The following is a 15,220-nucleotide window of genomic DNA, read 5'->3' as shown; positions in this document are numbered from 1 at the left end:
AGTGGTCTAGTGGTAAACGTCGCAAAACGTTGGCACCAAGTCGAGAGTTAGAACCCACACACCGACGTAATTTTTAAACCGCACTTTGGTGGTCTGATAAAGTTATCAGTCTGATCGAACCGCAAAAATAAATCGTTTCACTTTCTAACCAAACTGTTATAGCAAAAACTTCCGGAAACAATTCACAAAACAATTAATGGCTGCATCGAGAACAGAATAGTATATATTCGAAAGTTTTCTTGGCCTACCGCAGCCATTGACGACATGTACGACAGAGCACACACCACTCAGATATTTATATTCCTGTAAGAGCGCGAAGGTTCCTTGACGTTTCTTCAGAGTGGGCGTAATTGTGTCGTCAGAGCTCCTACGGGAATCAATAATTTGCGAGTAGGGTGTTACTGCACGAGGGATGCTACATTGCAGCGGGCGATAAGTTGAGAATTTGGGCAGGACAGAAAGTGTGTCAGGGTTACCGAGGTGGTTGATCATACTGTATCTTTACCGTGATGATGACATACGCTTTCTCAATTTTTGGACGTTCCTGTGGGAACGATTCACTCGTCTACGACGCCACCCGCGCTACCGCCAATGCTTGGCTAGTTGTCTGGGTTGTGTCTTCTTGGAGCCTCCCCAAAGTTGGAGTGCGCCGGGTATCAGTAATTAACCTTATGTGTATGTAAATTTTACGAAACGGACAGGTACAAGTGACAGAACCATATGAACCCTTTCATTGTGAAGACGTGCCTGGGTCTAATAGCTGGCTAGAAGGATCCATGGACATGATAAATGGTAGCGTGTCCGAAGGAAGATTGCATCATGTCTCGGAATAACACAGGCACGACAATATCTTATTTATCCGACGATACCCATCATGTGACTTTCAAGTAAAATGTCTCCCATGTACGGGAATACACACAATGGGTGTACGAGTACAGGTTGTGGACTCATTGTTGACGGTGTATGAAGTTTCGGTGTCGACGTGAGTCGTGCGCAGATAGCCAAAAGGTAAGGCGACCGTTCGCGATAAGCGGGAAATCCGGGTTCGAGTCTCGACCCAGCACAAATTTTCATTCCCGTCGATCCATTATACAGCTGATGGTTGTACATATTCTCAAGTGCGACTGCATTTCTTGCAGAAAAGGATCAGTACTGTCGACCATATCCAAGCGATAGGTACACTGACAGAGAAATGTACGTGGTATAATATCCCACGTCACAAGGCGTTCATAGACAGCCAGAAGGCGTCCGACACGATCGAAACCCAGGCAGTGTTAAGGGCGATGGATAGAGCCAGGGTTGTGTGTTGGGTGCAGGTGTGTTGATGCTATTCACACGTTTTTTAATAATTAATTCTTTCACAGACAGAAAATAAGTCTGGGCTGTACTCCAGTTCACAGTGGCACTGTTAAAGTAAGGTAGTAGTAGTTTGGCATCTTGAATCTGCGCTGTATGGATAGTCTCTGAAAGTTCTAGAACCATCTGCCCATCTATGATGTGACATTCTTCCACTTCTTCTTTAACCACTATATATTCACTCCTGGACAGTGACCTTCTAAAAATTTCCATGTCGATCTTTTCTGAGTGGCTGGAGCCTGATTTTTCCTGCAAGTTGTTGGATATCGCCTCTCCATCTTGACAGAGGACGTTTGTCACTTCTCCTTGACTCTCTCGGATGCCACTGCATCAGTGTTGTAGTTCATTCGAATTTGTTCCTGATAACGTATACTATACAACGGCAATTTAATCTCGCTATCCGCTCGAAAACATCATAGACCGTTGTTCTTTTCCTTATCTCTTAATTCTTGAATCTGTCTCTCAGACTCACTCCAAGCATTGACCTTTGACAGACCCGGAACCAATCTGCGCTCCTTGTTATAAGTGTAAGTTTTTTGAACCCTTATGTTCTTACTGACAGGATGCTTCTGTCATAAACCTTCCTTTTTTTTTAATTTGTAAGGATACTCGTTTTGCAAATAATGTAATCTAGTTTCCCGAATGCCATCCAGGTGAAGCCTATTCACTGGGTGACATCTGCCGTCTGGTTATCTTTTCCAGGTTCGATTTAATGCCCCAGATAAAGGTATTCATTTTTTTGTTTTACTTCCAGAACATGAATTTCGATTCAGGCTGTAATATAGAGAAGGCTCTTGACGTTGATATTTTGAAGGTTAGTTCTGAGGCCTACAACTTGGAAAGCAACTTGGGTTCTTTTACAGTTCGTTCGATCTGCAACGCAAAGGTAGTTCATACGTTGTTCATGTTGATGCCTTTATGTCCACAGGACAGATACATAAACACATCCTCAGGAGCGAAGATGAATAACTTAGGTAAGATCGTGTTTCCTTCTCTGATGGCACTTCTCGCGGGAACCTCTCCAGCGATCCAATCTTCGTTTATTTTCACCTGTAGAGTGGCACTCTCGGAAGTGTTACGGATTAATTTGGTGTATCTACAGTCAATACAGGCCCTGTTCATCGTCCTTAATACTGTCCAGATATCGATCGTGTCGAACGCCTTCTGGTGCCTATGAAAGCCATGTGACGTGTGACGTTATACCGCGTACATTTTTCTATCAGTGTGCGTATTGCTCAGATATAGTCAACATAACTGACCTTTTCCTGAATCCCGAATGTTCGACTGGCTTGTAAAAGTCTAATTTCTGACTCTGGCGGTACGTAACGATATTTGTTAGCAGCTTGTAAAATCTAGGTAAAAGACTCTTTTTTATTGTGTCCCACTTTTCGGACACTGAAGTGGCTAGTAATAATACAGTTAATTAGAAAATTCTTAATAAGTAAGTCTTTATTAGTTACAACAGAAACTTATATTTTCTCGTCAGGCCCGATTCCCGTGGACTTGCAGTTCAGAACAAATTACATGAGCCACGATTACTGAATGGTGAATTGATACAAGTTCAGAATGGCCTTACTGTGGGTGAAGCCACAGAAGTCAGCAGATAATACAAGTTCGTAGGCACTTGTTGACACAGTTCGGATAGCGATGGCACGTAGGCACAGTTAATGGAAGATGGAAGTCTCTTCACTCTCCGATGAATAATACTGGCTGTGTCGTGGTGAACAGGGAGCACAACCACGTTACACCAACAGCAGCTTCCTGGAAGTTGGCAGGATCCGACCTAAAACAGAACTGTCCTCGTCTTTGGCGATGCTATTTCAGGGCAGGAGCGCGGCGGTGGCGCCTGAGAACTACGGAAGTGGTTTCTTCCTAGCATCTCACTAGCGCATCGTAATACCACTTTGTTGCGCAGTACCTCTGCGGTGGTCGATACTCCTGCCGCTGCTGTTGCGTAGATAGGTCCCGAAAATTCAGTCGGTGCCAAGCACCCACCCGCATCATGATATCCGCCCTGAGTGTGGCTGGAAATACCAATCGGGAAAGCAACCACAGGGTGCCTAGGTGCAGAGGCAGCCGCTGTTACAGGTGAATCGCTGGAGACGACGTCTGCGACCTCCAGAGCGTCCGGTCAGGGAACCTGGCGCGACTCTGTTGCTGACTGGTCACGGGCTGCCTTCACGACTGCGATGCTGGCAGCGGCGCCAGGTCGATGTCCATGGTCGTCTCCCTCTGCGAAGACGACCATACCGCCGGAGGCGACGTCTGCGACTGTGGCGGTATCTGCTGCATGCCCTGGACGCTTGCTGGATCTCTGAACAAAAAGGGAACGGCAGAATCTCCCTATTGGATTGGTCGAAGCTGGTTTAGATGCCGCCTGTGCAACCCTGTCGGGCTATGGATGATGTAGATACAACGGGACTGCACCTCAGACCCTATATACCGTTCTCATCTGTGACCCCTGTCAAACATACGAAAGAACGCTTGTTGCTGAGGTCGAATCTGTGACTCAGAAGGAAGGACATGAGATCTCTGCAGTGGACTTCCCATCTTTGGGCAGGGTGCGATACGACGACAGAAAATCTTTCAAAGACTGGTCCCATGAATGGGTGCCTCACATCTTATCCATTCGTGGTTTGAATATCCATAAGAAGTGTTTGGCTTCACCATTCGACTGCGGATGAAATGGTGCTGTAAGGACAAGCTGGAAACCATTGTATGCACAAACTGTCAAACTCTCGTAACGTGAACAGTAGCCCATTATCCGACTATCACCTCAGGTAAGCCTTCAGTGCAGAAGATTGATGTAATAGCTGATACTGTGCTGAATGAAGTGGTAGACGTAATTGGAACGATGAACGGAATCTTGCTGTACACACTGACAACCTTTAGCCAGAGTGTGCCGGCCGGTGCGGCCGTGCGGTTAAAGGCGCTTCAGTCTGGAACCGCGTGACAGCTACGGTCGCAGGTTCGAATCCTGCCTCGGGCATGGATGTGTGTGATGTCCTTAGGTTAGTTAGGTTTAAGTAGTTCTAAGTTCTAGGGGACTTATGACCACAGATGTTGAGTCCCATAGTGCTCAGAGCCATTTGAACCATTTTTAGCCAGTGTGTGTTCCAGTATGGCCCAGCAAAATCTATCTGTCGGTGTTGCCAAGGTCCGTCAGTATGCTGCTGTGGGGCAGTGGACTGGTACTCTGCACACACTGCACAATGTAAAGCCATGGCTTCTATTTGTGCATCCATTCTCGGCCATGTACAATGCCGCCTTGCCAACTGCTTGATGTAGACAATACCCCAATGTCCTTGGTGCAATAACTTCCCACTGGAAGGATTGACGGATTATGACTCTTGCATCGCTACTTTCGTTGTGAATCAGGAGGACGCTCGTCTGAACAGAGATGGCACGCCGATGGACAAAGTAGCGACGAATCATCTAATGGCGGATCTCCTTCATACTCCGCAGTCATCCACGGCAAACAAACTCGAGAACCATCTCTAACGCTGGGTCCCATGCGTCTCCTGTGCCAAACAGTGGAAGATGCCTGGAAAATCTTTCAAAAGAAGGATTTCTTCTGGATCAATGTGATGCCAGGAATCCTTGGAGGAATCAAACGCAGAATCGGAGCTAATAGAGAGCTTCGATAGGAGGTCGGCGTAAGAGTGTTTGGTAGTGGACCAATATGTTTACTCGTATTGGTAAATGGCCGTTGTAACTCCCGGGCTGTAAGAGCAGGGACAGGGTGGGAGGGAGGACCCGTACAGAGCGGTCAAAGGTCTGTGGACTGTAACTAGAGACAAGCATCGGCTTTCTCATGTTGACGTCCTTCTCATGTTGGCTGTAGTAGCGTTGGGCCTTGGTCAATGACTTTTATGTAAGAGCAGTTGGCCTGTCACTGGAGCCCATTCGGCGTGACAGCACCGCACCAATGCCATAAAATGAGGCATCTAATGCCAGAACGACAGGTTTGCTGGAGTCGAAGTGGACCAAACACCCATCACTTAGTAGTGCATCTTTCAGCCAATGGAAAGCAGTCTGACACTCTGCCGACTATACGAATGGAACGCTCTTGTGGCGCAACAGATTTACAGGCGTCGCGATCTGAGCGGCATTCGCGATAAATTGGATGTTATTGGTTAGCTTTTCCGTTACAGCTTGCAATTCTGATACATTGGTTGGGGCAAGGAAGTCGCGAAGGACCACTAAGTGCGCCAGTGACGTACGGTTCCGTACGCATTAATCACATGGCCAAGATACTCAGCTGCAGTGAGAAAGAAGGAACAAAAGAATTTGTGGTAAGATCTTATGGGACCAAACTGCTGAGGTCATTGGTCCCCAAGCCTACAGACTACTTAATCTAACTAAAAGTAAGTTACGCTATGGACAACACACACACTCTTGCTCGAGGGAGGACTTGAACCTTCGACGGAGACAGCCGCACAGACCGTGACAATACGCCTCAGACCGCGCGGCTACCCCGCGTGGCAAAAGAAGGAACACTTAGAACAGTTTAATGTAAGTCCCACCTGGGGCAACACTTGAAACAATGACTTTAAATTTTGTAGGTGTTCTGCTGGTGTACGACCAGAGACAGCTATATTATCTAAATAATTAGAATAAGAAGACACTTGCGCCATCAGCTCCTCAAGGTGCCTTTGGAAAGTAGCTGGGACGGAAGCACTACCGAATCGTAACCGTTAAGACTGGAATAATCCCTTGTGTACGTTGACCACAACAGTCTACCTTGACTCTTCATCTAAAAGCAGTTGCAGGTAGTCCTCTTGGAGATCAATTTTTGAAAAGAAATGACCCTGACCTAATTTGTTCATCAATTCCTTAGGGCAAGGCAACGGAAAAGAATCAACAATAGTTTGGGGGCTGACGGTTGATTTAAAGTCTTGCCAGAGTCTCAGCGCACCTGATGGGTTAGTAAGAATCATCAGGGGTGACTCCTATTACCCGGCTGACTTTGGTTTGATGACGTCACTGTCCTGAAACAGCTGCTAATCTGCGACAACCCGGTCCTAAATCCATAAGGGACACCACGAGCGCGAAACAACTTGGGCGGCACACTGTCTTTCAATGTCACGCGGGCCTCGAGCCCTTCGACCTTGTCTTCTACGGAAAAGAGAACTGCGCCTGTCACGTAATGCATCAGTATTGGCCAGAAACCCAGATGAATTAATTTGTAAGATCTTCAAGTGAACTGACAACCCGAAAAGGTCATAGCTATCCATGCCAAAAAGTTAGTAAACCCGCGAGAGCACAAAACATGAAGTAATACTGTTTTAGTAGCACCGCGAAACGTAGCTGGTAAACTGCACACTCCAAGAACTGGAAACGTTGTCCATTGTACGCTGACAACGCGTTACGTGGTTGCTGAAGCTGCAGGCTACCTAAACATTCATACATAGTGCGGTTGTGCAGTGTAACAGTAGCACCAGTATCTAACTGGAAATTAACGCACTAGTTGAACACATATGACTGAACATACAACTTAGTGGATTGGCGATTGATAAGTTCAGACCTGGTGCCCTGGCAATCTGGCGAAACAGAAAAAGGATCGACTGACTGTTGTGCAGCAGACAACATTGACATAATTAGAATCAGTGTCTGACATGGAATGTGAAAGCTTCCTAACACCGCCGGCCGCTGTGGCCGAGCGATTCTAGGAGCTTCAGTCCGGAACTGCGTTGCTGCTACGGTCGCAGGTTCGAATCCTGCCTCGGGCATGGGTGTGTGTGATGTCCTTAGGTTAGTTAGGTTTAAGTAGTTTAAGTAGTTCTAAGTTCTAGGGGACTGATGACCTCAGAAGTCCCATAGTGCTCAGAGCCATCTGCATAGCTGGTTGTTTTAGGGGAAAAGTGATGTTCCTGTGGGTTAAACTACATTGACATTACGTTGACATATACATTTACTCAGAACGTATCTCACTGCCGTATTCGTGCTGCCACCCTAAAACATCCAAATCCTGACTTCCGTACGCTATTGTCAATACTGAGTCACATCAGTTACATCGACGATGTCCTGTGACTCAGTATTGACAATAGCGTACGGAAGTCAGGATTTGGATGTTTTAGTGTGGCAGCACGAATACGGCAGTGAGATACGTTCAGAGTAAATGTATATGTCAAGGTAATGTCAATGTAGCTTAACCCACAGGAACATCAATTTTCCTCTAAAACAACCAGCTATGCAAATGGCTCTGAGCACTATGGGAATTCTGAGGTCATTAGTCCCCTAGAACTTAGAACTACTTAAACCTAACTAACCTAAGGACATCACACACATCCATGCCCGAGGCAGGTTTCGACCCTGCGACCATAGTGGTTGCGCGGTTCCAGACTGTAGCGCCTAGAACCACTCGGCCACTCTGGCCGGCCAACCAGCTATGCAAAAAGAACTGAAAACACTCCGTTAAATAACTTACAAAAATGATTTTGATCCAGATATAGTAACAAAATTGTACAGAAAACACAAAATACCGAAACCCATCACGGTACATAATGACATATATCTTACCAGAGAGACCTTAACAAAACATAGAACAATGTACCTAGGACGAATATCAAATAAAATAAATGCTCTATTTTTTAAATTCGCAGACATAGAACTGGCTCTCCGTAAAAACAACAATCTTATACCGAAATTGCGTTCAAGCACAACTAAAATCTCTCAATACGCCACTTGTAGACTGTAAAAAATCAACTGTGACGATAGCGAAAATTTCTATATAGGCCTAACCGGACGACATTTAAACACTAGATTTAAACAACATACTAGAAACAGTGATAGTAGTCCGTCAAACTTCTATTTCCACACGAAAACTCAACACCACAAAGCAGCGAAAACTCAAACTGCGTTAGAAATATTGCAAAAAACACTGAAAGGACTTACTATGAACATTCTCGAAGAACTGGAAATTTATATTCATGCAAAGAAATATCCACACGAAATTCTAAATGAACACACAGCTTATAAACATAAATACTATTTAGAAAACTTTATTGACATAATAGAACAGGAAAAGACAGCGCCAAACGGTAAACTAAACTTACACGGACGACAGATAAAATTTAAAGGAATATAAGAACAAAGGTAGGTAACATCATCTCTAGCAGGCTGTATCTAATTTGTAAACAATAGCACCATAGTAAAGAACTGTCAAAAGTTAACTGTCGAAATACCTGACAAACGTATTATTACGTTTCTATAATTGCAAGAACTATTATAGTTACCGAGGCATGACAGAAAGACATTACTATAGATGCAATTTGGTCGTCACCTCCAACTCGAAGTAAGTACCAGCGCTGGCCGGTGTGGCCGAGCGGCTCTAGGCGCTTCAGTCTGAAACCACGCCACCGCTACGGTCGCAGGTTCGAATCCTGCCTCGGACATGGATGTGTGTGATGTCCTCAGGCTAGTTAGGTTTAAGTAGTTCTAAGTTCTAGGCGGCTGATGACCTCAGAAGTTATGTCGCACAGTGCTAAGATCCATTTGAACCATTTTTGTAAGTACCAGCGCAGATGTAAACGTAAAACAGCCACAATTTATGTACAAATAATCTTACTAATGCTATTTTATAGGGCACTAGATAATGTCAATAATGGAACATTAGTTTCCGTAATGTCTTATAATGAAAGTATCTAGTAAGGCCACGAAGTTCTGTTAACCACTGTTTGTAAGACTGTCCTAGTTGCTGTGTTGATTTGAAAAACTTATAACGAGCAGCCGATACATGCACTTGTGATTTAAAAATATTTCACAGTTTGTCAGCTAAACCTTCGTAGGGGCCTCGTGAGGTTGGTGATCTGGAAACAGTTTTACTATCAGCCGTAATACATCTGGGCCTCCGGTCGACAGAAAATGGTAAATAAGCTGGTTACCTGGTATGCCTTAGGCGCTGAAATGTGCCGTCAACTGCGAAACGTATTTAGCCCACCCTTCGCTTTCCCCCAGAAACTCCCTGAATTTATGTGCTTGTACCGTTTCTTGAGTTGTTTCCAGTTGAACAGGCTGGGATGACGATCGTGGTGCTGCCACAATTTCTTGCAGTGCTTGTAGTAATTGTTCAATCCTTTGTCCCTGTAACTGTGTAGGTTGCATTAGAGATACGCTCAGAAGAGACATCCTGAACACTCAGTATAATACACACAAACAGAAAAATAGCACTGCTGCAGGAGTGGGGTAGTTAGACAATACGCCACAGTGAGCTAATCGCGAGCTGCACCCTCCGCATCAATTTAACTGTTGTGTCAGTGCCCGACTTCATGGACACTGAAGTGGCTAATAATAATAATACAGTTAATCAGAACACGCCTAATAAATAATACTTCATTAATTACAACAGAAACTTATCTGGCCTCACCAGACTCTGCTGTAGCTATGAAACCGCACATGTGGACTTGCGGTTCAGAACACTCTACATGACTCACGATTACTGAGTGACGAACTGATACGAGTTCAGAACAGCCGTACTTTGGTTTCGCTAGTCACTAGAAAGTACAAGTACGCAGACACTTGTTGACACAGTTCTGATAGCGTTGGCATGTAGGCACAGTTCATGGAAGGTGGACGTCTCTTCACTTCGCGACGGATAAAACGGGCTGTGTCATGGCGAACAGGCAGCACAACGATGTTACACCGACATTAACTTCCTGAAATGGGCAGGATCCGACCTCGAACAGAACTGACCTCCTCGTCTCTGGCGACGCTATTTCAAGGTAGAGGCGCGGCGGTGGCGCCTCAGAACAACTGGACACACGGCTTTTTCCTAGCATCTCATTGGCGCCTCGTGATGCCGCTTTGTTGTGCAGTATCTGCAGTGGTCGATACTTCTTGCGCCGCTGTCGATACGCGACGATACAGCACATATCTATTTCGCCTCATTTTGTCTGGGTGAGATATGCCTTTCCATCATATGTTTTCTCTCGACTTGAATGTTAACATGGTTCGTGCCTCTAAATAGCTTATGGTCGCTTCGTGTGTAGAGGCGATTTATGACAGACATCGAGAAAATTAGGTTGTTCGATGTGAGGATGCAATCTGCTTCATTCTTAATCGTGCTGTGGCTGTGAGTGCTTTCAGTATGCTTAAGACAGAAATCACAAATAATTGTGACAGTTACTGATTTACGTTTATTTTGTAATCGGTGCATTTGAGTATTGTTATTAACTACGTTCTAGTCAATAATCACGTTACAGAAATGCGAATAGGACTCACTGACGTATACTTTGTGTATTTTGACCCCCTTCGGCCACTTGTTTTGAACTTTAAGTGTTGTCACTTCCTAACCCGCTCAAGGAACTCAAATGGTTCAAATGGCTCTGAGCACTATGGAACTTAACATCTGAGGTCATCAGTCCCCTAGAAGTTAGAACTACTTAAACCTAACTAACCTAAGGACATCACACACATCCATGCCCTAAGCAGGATTCGTACCTGCGACCGTAGCGGTCGCGCGATTCCAGACTGAAGTGCCTAGAACCGCTCGGTCACAACGGCTGGCTTCAATGAACTCATCGGCTGGTATTCTTCCTACTATTAGAATAACTGAATCTTGGCAACATTACAGAATACGTTTAGGAACAATATGACCGACGAATTACTTCCCGCTTACCGCAGAATTATCCTGCTAAATTCACTTGATTTTTCGTGACGTTTGCAGCAGATAATCAGAGTTATTTTCACTTAAGGTGTGACATAAGGTTTCGATTTGTGATTTTGAGTATAGGAATGTCATTCCAAGCAGAAATTTCAGCTAAACACGTCTATTACAGTGCAGTTTATCTGTCCCAGCTACCACTGTGACAGTAAGGGGGAGACAAACACCATAGCTCTTTGCTGGATCTGAAGTATCATGGTCATCTGTAAAGTGAAACCAGTTTTGGTTCATGGTTCCAGTCTCGCTGAAGGCTAGATTTATTAGCTTTACTGTGACAAAGTTACAAGCAACCATTTCGAAAATCGATAAGGAAACCATAAGAAATCTTCTCCAGTCGTCTCACCACATCCTGTGGCCCATAGTGCAAGGGCAAAAAACTTTCGATACTGCACGACTGATAATGCCTCTTCCCGCATCTACCTACATAATTTTTATTAACTGATTACATAGTTTCATCTATGAAATTCTGCAATTCTATTATCGTAGTATATGACAAATGACAAAGAGTAAACACAGACCGTTTCGAAGTCCAAAGTGAGTAATAACGTACTAATACATACAGGGTGAAACGAAATTCGCGCACTCGGGCTTCGCAGCGCGACTCCTCACATGCCAGCGATAAAAAAATGTCTGTCACAAAATCTCGTCCAGCGAGGTCATCCGGCGGAAAAAGGGCGTTAAAGAGTGGCAATCTGGCAACAATGTAACCACATGTATGGTAACTGCTTGTCAGCACATCTGAGACGTGTTGCATAGTTGGTGCGGTGAACAGAGTTTTGGTTAGCACGCAGGAGGTCGAGGGTTCGATCCTGGGTTGGAGGGCAACTTTTTATGGCTAATTTCATTGTGACATTTCACACTGTATTATACACCGTTTCTTATGTCACATGTATCCTAAATTTACAATATTTTGTAACGCTGAACGTAACAAATATGTGGTTAGACAAATGAGAAATAGACAGTGGAAACAAATGACCTGTCATAAGACAGAATAACAACAAAAACAATATCAATTTCGAGATGATAAAGATGATAGCACAGTACAATAACACAACATCTACTTGTCATTTATTCTACATGTAATATGAGCGCTCAGATATCGCACATTAGCAACCACTGACAATAGTAATGTCCATATTAATGAGTGCAAGACCTTCAAAACAACATACGTCGTCCTCAAAACAACAGATGCTCAAAACGACCTCCCTGCATGTCCAAACATTGCGCAGCCCGCCGATCATACAGCTCTGGACCCTTCGCAGAAAACCTGCGTCCACAGTAACAATAGAAGCATGAACACGCCCTACCAATTCTTCCACATTCTTCGGCAGAGTACTGTACACGTGCTCCTTCAGGTGTCCTCACAGGAAGAAATCCAGGTGATTTAGGTCACGTGGGCGTGGTGGTCATCCAACTGGACCTCCACATCCGAGCCGTTTCCCTGGAAATGTTCTGTCTAAATACTGATGGCAGTCTGCAGGATGCAGGTGTTGCTTGAAAGCATGATGATAGGGGTGCAGCTCATGCTCGTGCAGGATGTTAACGGCCGTGCATCGTGCTACACACAGCTGCCTTGCTACGCTCTGTGTACTTCACTGAGGTTCTTGGTGTATGACCTCCAGAACTGCTTCCTCAGTTACTGGAGTACGGCGAGTCCGTGGACGACCTCTGTCACGCAATGGTGGAAGGAGAGAACCTGACTCCTGAAGGTGCAGCTCCAGACGATGAAGCACATTTTTATCTGGATGGCGTCGACGAGCATATCTAGCAGCATATTCACGACCGGCACCACCAGCCCGGTTATCAGATGCACCAAGGACCAAAGCATATCCACATATTCATCGTTTGTGTATGCCATACTGTAGTGCCTAGAGAATTTCGTCGCAAATTCTAGAGACCCTCCGCGTTGCACCGTCCCAAACTCCCGATATTTTACGTACGAGCGCCGGGTGGACGTGTGTCAAGAGGATACGGCAGCAGTGACGGTCGATCGGTGCGGGCAAGTGGTTGCCTCGCTCGTCACAGAAGTTACATGACCAGCACTAGGAGCAAGAGCGCCTTTGACGGTGCGACGTCACTCATTAGGAGGAACAGCTGAATGTTGTTGAAAGAAAAAGAAAAGACAATTATCTTAATTATTCACTTACTTTCGTGAGGTGCGAGTGGTGGACTAACTAGAACTTTGAAAGATTTATAGTACTGTATTTATGGTAAAGAATATATAATAGTATCTGACGGACCGGAAATGGTTGAACTTACGAAAAATTATTCCTGTATGTGTAAACTGTTATGTGTTGTGAAAATACATTGGGATTGAGTTCAACTCGAGTGTACGGGGTTATTTTAAGAGTAGAGAAAATTCCTCCAAAACAGAATCTTATTTCGGAGAAGAAGTGGGGCAGACCACGGCAGCCGGCTACCCTGAAAAGAAGATCGGCAAAGCAACTTCGCGGAAGTTCAGTAATCAAGGGGGAGTGTGAGTCTTGCACAACGCCACCACACTGTTCCATCTAATCACCGGAATCCGCCAGAATACGTCTGCCACACTGGTTTAGAGGTTTACAACGAGAAAATTCGATACGTGTATGCATGTACAATGGTGTCTGCCACGGAGGCGTTACTCCGCTCCAACTAGTCCCTGTTTGGTGGACAGCGCATACAGTATAAACACGCCGTTTGTCCTGCGCCCTGTTACACCTAACGCGCCTTATCCCTCTGACAGATATTGTTCTGCATGATTTATCCTGACATCGCTAATTGTGAAATGTTCGGTTTTGAATTACACTGTTTCCCTAACGGTAATAGACGCGATGTTTCCAAAATTCAATCGGTAGAATAATAATAGTAATAATAATAATAATAATAATAATAATAATAATGCATTCAGATACGTAATAAACAGCATGCGGTTGCCAGACTAAGTATTGAAAGGCATAATTCGTGGGACCATGGTAATAACATATACAAATAGCAGCCAAGTTTGGACGTTATTCGCAAAGCACATTGCTAGTCCTAATGGTAACGTAAGGCCCTAACGAAATGTAAAGCACCTGAACGAGGCAAAAATAATAGTTGGCATAAATCTATGGGGCCATTGGAGGAGGATACAAAGAAAACAGGTTTTGCATGATGTAGAAGAAGTGGTGCAAATAAATTCACGCCCACAACGTGGAAAGGACCTCTTTCAAAGCTGACCGATCTTCCATTTCTACGACTGTAGTATTGTTGTGTACATAGTTCCGCGTAGTCAGCGCGTACACAACTTTCCCACTAGAGCGCGCCCCGCTAAGCACAACAGCGCAGGCGCAGCGCTCGTCTGTCTCCGCACTACGAGATGGCGCTGCCTTAGAGACGGACCAAATTCTGCTTCCGTCGATCTGTGTATTAATATGGAACGCAGCCAATGAGATTGCTGCTAACGTAGAACCTTTTCTCCTATCGGATCACACTCGCGCAGTGATACCTGAAAGCGCGAGGTATTATAACAGGTGTACAGACCTCCGATTAGTCGGTCTGCATTTGTCTGCACCAGTCTGTACCAGTCTGCATTTGTCTGTACCAGTCTATAGTCAAGTTTCACTCTGCGCCTAATAAGATTACCATATTCCTGTACATAGCCATGAAGATAAATGAATAGACACTTTGTCAAGTATCAGAGATATGTGAGAAAGATTAACCTACCAGGACCAAAGGAACTTCAGATTGTCAATTGTAAACAGCATTCAGAATCAAGTTACGTAATGTCTATGCTTTTTATTATTTTAATAAATGAGTGTGAAAATTAATCAAGTTCTGTTTAAAGTTGGTCACCGTCAATCTGCTACTCTAAGCGTGCAAGTGGCATTTCTATCATCTGACCTAACGGCAGAAGATAAACACGCCACGATAAGACCACGAGACATATTGCTGACACTCGCCTACTTCGTTAGAGCGACAAGTCAAATAATCTGATGGTGTGTGTACGGAAAGTCTTACAGTATGCACACAACAGGTATGTAAGCACAAAATTTGGAATTTTGTGGTAAGGGCTTATGGGACCAAACTGCTGAGGTCATCGGTCCCTAGGCCTATACCCTACTTAATCTAACCTAAACTAACTTACGCTATGGACAACACACCCACATACACATGCCCGAGGGAGGACTCGAACCTCCGACGGGGTCAGCCGCACGGACAGTGACAAGGCGCCTGAGACCATGC

The sequence above is a fragment of the Schistocerca americana genome, chromosome X (genome assembly GCF_021461395.2).
Source record: "Schistocerca americana isolate TAMUIC-IGC-003095 chromosome X, iqSchAmer2.1, whole genome shotgun sequence".
In the NCBI taxonomy this organism is placed as follows: Eukaryota; Metazoa; Arthropoda; class Insecta; order Orthoptera; family Acrididae; genus Schistocerca; species Schistocerca americana.
This window is presented reverse-complemented; position numbering follows the sequence as displayed.